Source organism: Varanus komodoensis, unplaced genomic scaffold (genome assembly GCF_004798865.1).
Source record: "Varanus komodoensis strain SLA01 unplaced genomic scaffold, ASM479886v1 scaffold8, whole genome shotgun sequence".
NCBI lineage: Eukaryota > Metazoa > Chordata > Lepidosauria > Squamata > Varanidae > Varanus > Varanus komodoensis.
The window spans coordinates 29,475,006-29,481,005 of record NW_025336481.1 but is presented as its reverse complement, the minus strand read 5'-3'; the positions used below and the strand labels follow the sequence as shown (position 1 = coordinate 29,481,005).

Below are 6,000 nucleotides of genomic sequence, written 5' to 3'. Positions count from 1 at the left end.
TGATCTCCTCTAGGACTGACCAGTTTGATCGCCTTGCGGTCCAAGGCGATCAAACTGGTCAGTCCTAGAGGAGATCAACCCTGACTGCTCTTTAGAAGGCCAGATACTGAAGATGAAACTCAAATACTTTGGCCACCTAATGAGAAGGAAGAGCCTAATGCTGGGAACAATAGATGGCAAAAGAAGGGGACGGCAGAGGATGAGGTGGCTAGATGGAGTCACTGAAGCAGTCAGTGTGAACTTAAGTGGACTCTGGGGGATGGTGGAGGCCAGAAAGGCCTGGAGGAATGTTGTCCATGGGGTTACAATGGGTTGGACATGACTTTGTGACTAGTAACAACTAAAGCTCTTCTGTAGGAGGAAAGAACAAGGCCCAGTCAAAGCATCCTGTCACTCTTCACACTTCCAATGCACAGGCAAAGTGAGTGAGCAGGTAAGATCAGCATGTGTGCATGCACAGGTATGTTTGTGTAGGGGCCATGTGATGGCCACCACATCCCCTCTATTCAGCTGCCTTACAACAGTTGCTGCTGCAATGATCAAATATAACATACATTCACCACAAACTATTTTAAAAGCACTTCAGGGCTGAATATGCCTGTGATTTCACGATGGATAAACAGCCAATAAAGTAAAGACAATAAGGCAAAGGATGATAGAGCATTCTAGAAGAATTCCTCAGCAGCAGTATGTGTAGATCATATCCTCTGTTAAGTGTAATCATGATTACGCTGAAGTGGAGAAAATCTTCCTTGTCAACAAGAATGTCACTTTACAGGTCAGAGTACATTGACATAAGGGTTCAATCCCAAACTGCCAGGTCAAGTGTTCTCTTTGTGACAGCACCACTTTTATATTGGGAAGCCAAGGGTTCTGCAGGCACCCGGAGTGTTCGGGCACACATAACTTTACATACACACATACAAGCAATACATGAAGAGGAAGTCTGATCATGTGTGCTAGCCACATGCCCCAGCTATGATACACCCAATGATCACACACTCCAGGGCCATGAATGTGACATGAGTGCAAAATAGCTTGTGTGCATATAAAAGTACAGTCATAAGATTCCTCTCCATTCATAGGAACCCTGTTTGGCCTGGTCTCCTGCATGCAAATCTTATGCAAGTGAAGGCCTCTTCCCATTCATGCTAAATGCACAGGCTTCCAAGGCATAGCCTCCAGGCTTGATCCTGATCCCTTCTAATGCATTTTCTGAACAATGTGGGTGCATTTGTGGACAGCCCTATTGTCAAATAGGAAGCTCTTTTACACATTATCTGCACAAGCCTTGTTACCATTGATTCAATAAATGCCTGAGTACATTAAGTTTTCATGCATGTACATGCTAATAAAGTTAATCAACAGTACTTAATAATAGATGCTTTCAAAAAGTATCCCCAAAATCTCACCGGGGAAATATATCTGAGTTTAAAGTGGAGAATCAACTATATTCCTTCTCAGCAAGCATTTTAGATTACACGACTCATACTTTCACCTAAATGTATACCATGATGGCAGGGGAGAAAAACTTTAGAAGTGAGTTACACACACACCCTGGCTGTTAAGAACATCCTGAAGACTACATGAGCAGAATGCTTTTTGTTAATTAAAATGCTTTCCGATTGCTTATCACCTATATAGTCCCTTGTAGATTTGCTATAATTCACACCTGTTCAGCTGACAAACAACACCCAAATTACCATTTGAAAAGACTGGTTCTGAACCATATTCTGTGTTATTCTTTGTTTACCAAAATGCTTTTATGATTAATTTCATTCCTTTCATAAACTACCTTCAGCAAATAGTCTAATCACTACAGTTTAATAGGGTCCTTTTATTCCAGTTTATTAAATGCTTTGCAATAGAGTAGTAAAACTAACAAGCCAAATAATGGCAGTACAATGTGACTTGGAAGGGTAAGATGTTTTTTTAAAAATGCAACCTTTCAAGTGATAATTAGCCATTTTCCTAATGTGAGCATTCCTCACATTGCTAGCATTCCTCAACAGCCATTTTACTTCCGAAATACCAGCCCAGCCTTGCAATTAGTGGCTAACAACCTATTTCCCTACTTGGCTCTCCCTATATGCTCCCTTTTCACTTCTTTCCCACCAGCCATTCCCCAGCACCATTCCTTCATAATTTTAAAAAGAGAAATGTAGACCCTCCAAGCATACCCCACCCAGCCAGCTGAAAGAAAACACCTTAGTGGACCTTCCATGACACTGTTCATTAGAAATATCACTGCTATTAGCAAGGTTGTTCCTCTTGGTCTTAAAAGGCCATTGGCAGGGCCAAAATCAGGTCCAAAACAATCAACACTACTTTATATCTATTTTTATCTGCTGAGTTTTAACAATTTACTCTAGATACACACTGCCTACAGGCCACACGCCTCCCCTTCCTGCCATCCACATCCATGGTGGCAAAGAACAAAAAAAAGTGCAGAGGCGAGTGGACAACAGATAATGGTCTATCTGGGAAAATGTTTACAGGATGCTGGAGTTGTCTCATTTCAGAGGAGGAACAAGAATATATCAGGCTAAAAGATTCTCCAGCTTTCATAAATCTTCTACGTTTGAATTAATATTTATTTAATCCTTCACTGTTTCAAGTCTTTCTATACACACAGAAAGACACATGTTTTCAACTATGTTATTCTTGCACATCACTTTATATAGAACACTCATTTTGGAGTACTGTACATTTATTTCTTTATTTGGATATGTATTTATAAACACTGCTTGAACAGTTAAAAATTCACAAATACTTGATTTTCTGGTGCTATGACACAAGAAGAATTACACTTGGTCTAATTCTGCACCAAACATGCTAGTAACATTCAAAAAGAGGAGAGGAAAGAGAGTAGTTTCCTTCTAGGAGCATTTTAAAGTTTTTTAAAGCATGCTTAAAAATGTATCCTTTAAAGCTTGCAAAGAATAATCAATTAAACTACTAAACTGAACAAATCCATTCAGAAGTAACATTCTCAGTCCTACAGACTTAAGTCCATTGTCACTTCTTGCACACAGAGTAAACTTCCTTGTTTGTTACCGTTTGAAAAACCAGGATACTGTAGTTTACATGCTCCCAACAAATTAGGATTCCCACATTTCTCAGTTTGGACATCAGAGGGAAATTGTGGGTTAAATAAATGAGAAATTATCTGAGATAGCAAGGAATGGAAGTACTCAAACTTATCCCCATTCCAAACAGACAGCAATTATTAGATTGGGAATGCTGTATCTGAACCAGCCTACCGAATGTTACCATTCCAATTTTGTTAGATTTTGTATTGCTGCACATTCAGACATCATTTGTCTCAACCATATCACTGTGAAGTATGTTTGTTTCATTATTTGAAATGCAAGCAAACAAAGATAGCTGTGTTGCTACAAAAACAATAATCTTGCCAACTATGTTGAGTGAAATAATTATAAATATTAATTGAGCCAATGCATGTTTCTTCATGATTTATTGTAAGGCAAATATGCAAGCGAGACATTACAAACCACAATGTAGGTAACAATGGAAGGCTTTCATAAGAAGAAAGAACTGTGAGGAAAGCAAGATATAATTCACAAATTATGTTGCAGGGGAAGGCTGGTCCTCTCCTGGCCTACCACTGATTGTGTTGCACGGCAATACCTGCTGCGAAGTGAGTAAGGGATGACACACTATCCCATTTTCCTGCTACAAAGGAAAGGAAAACTTCTACAGCAGCCTTCCACAATGGCATCCTCAGGATGTGTTTAGACTACAACAGCTGGGTGCAATGCAATCGCCCAGTTGGGAAAGGATTTTCTGTGGCTACAAGGCTACAGAAGCAGCCAGCTGCTTGAGGACTCATGAACATGGACTGCAATGCAATGATTAAGGCTCAGCTCCCTTTCCACTCCTTCCTGAATTATCAACATTATTTTGTGCTCCTCTTTGAGGACTCTGCACCACTCTGCACCAACAGAGCAAAATATGCAGGTAACATACTTAATGCCCATCTTATTTATTTATTTCTTAAAACATTTTTATGCCGCCCCATTCGCCGAAGCCTCTTGGAATAGGGTCAGCTGAGATTCATCAAGCATGAGCATTCTCTTGAGCCAGATGAGGGAGATGATGCTAGATACTATAGTCCTCTACTAAGTGAAGCGCAGTGTATTATTTAGTTATTTTGTCATGATTAGCATAACAAGGTTATCAGAAATGATCAAGTCCAGTTCTACCAGTGGAAGTATGTAGAAATAAGGTATAACAAAAGTTGCACCAAGCCAGGGTCCTCTACTGAGTGGCACTGTAATGCAGTGGTTAGAGTACTGAACTAGAATTTGGGAGGCTGAAATTCACATCCCAGATCAGCCATGAAGCTCAACAAGCAATCCTGAGTTTTATGACACTGATGATCAAGAAGGTTGGACTAGCTGAGTGGAGTGGGAGAAGATAGCTTCAATAAAAGTACTGGTCTTTATTGTTTCCATATGGACATTAAATGGGCATTTTGACAGCAAATTAAGGAAGCCTGGAGATAAGCCTTACTCTTGGGCTGGTGGCAATGGGCATGGTTCTGCCTCCACTCACAGCATTGGGCAGTACCCACATCTGCTGTGCTAGAAGGAACTGCCATTAACTCAACTGGAAACTATCAGAAACTTCTTCCAGAATGGCACAAGTCAGAAATTCTTCAGGAAGGGAAATTTGCTGACTTGTCTTACTCCAGAGCAGGAGCCTTGGATCATTTCCTGGGTTATACTAACTTCCCACTGTGCCAGTGCAATGCTCTTAAATTGCAGTCAATAGGCGTATTAAGACACACTACCCTGGTTTTGTTTGTCCACATATTTATGGTGTGCAGCATGTTATGCTTGCCTAGAAATTCGTTTCTTTTTTATTTCTAAGTTTATATGCCTAGATTTGCTTTTTGATGGTGACATCTCTGAATTATTGCTTGGTTCTCACTGTGAGGCTTCACATTTTCTTGTCACCCTACTGATTATGGGTAGCCAAAATTATGGGAAGCATTACCATACTTCCTTCCTGGTTTGAAGTCGATCCTGTTTCAGCAGAAGAGGGTAGCAAGATGGTGTCAGTTAAAAAAAAAAAAAAAAAAGCATGTCACTAGACAAGCACACACCCCTTGTTCTTGGGTAGAATTTTGGAATAGTCACTTTCTCCTTTTTCTTTGTAAATCTCACAAATATATTTCCAGCTAAACTCTGCTATAATCATTTTCAAATAAGCAGATTATAAATATGAAACTTAATATTACTAGAAAATAGCCATCTTCAAACTAAGATAAAACCTACATCTTAAATCTAAGTTTGTTGTTGCCTGCACATACAATGCTGAATTTAAAAGGGTTAATCTACTTCTCCATCTCAATGTACTATACACAAGTCAGGATGAATTCAGCTGTTGAGTCTGGTTCAACATGAACACTGGTTTGTTTTGTCAAGCATTTGCAGCACCCACACATCTGCAAAAATGTGTGGTTTGTGCAAAAAGCTTTTAGAACCATCACTACAACAGCATTGCAGTAATCAAATTCCGTGGGGGGTGGGGTGGAAGTCAGATGCTACTGTCTACAGTATTAAAATGTGCAGTTAATTTTTCCAACTGCATGCTAAAGCCTCTAATACTGTCCCTTAGACAACAGACAGCTGAATGAGCATCTGAGGGTGAAAAGGAATGTTTTCACAGGCACAGTTAGTAAATACCAATGGTTGTAGCAAGCATTCTTCCTTAAATGGAAGCTAACATTGATTTGGCTAAAAAGTCTTTTGCTACAATGGATGTGGCAGCACAGCTATTAACCTTTGCAACACCTTCAGCTAGAAGACAGGAAAGCTGAACAGTTCACTGACCGTTGCTTTTAATTCATTTTTCATTTTCCATTTTAGATTTCTTGAAATTTCCCATGTCAAGTTTTATTTTTAGAAAAAGATGGCAGGAAAAAAACCCCTCAATGTTTCCCTCTATACATATAAAATCATCATAAAGAAT

The 6,000-nt window shown here is 39.5% G+C and overlaps 1 protein-coding gene across 2 annotated transcripts in view; it reads right to left on the bottom strand.

Annotated features, from left to right (window-relative positions):
- Nucleotides 1-6,000, bottom strand: part of PAWR (pro-apoptotic WT1 regulator) — a 71,065-nt gene that overhangs the window by 28,461 nt on the left and 36,604 nt on the right. The gene's annotated exons all lie outside the window — the stretch shown is intronic.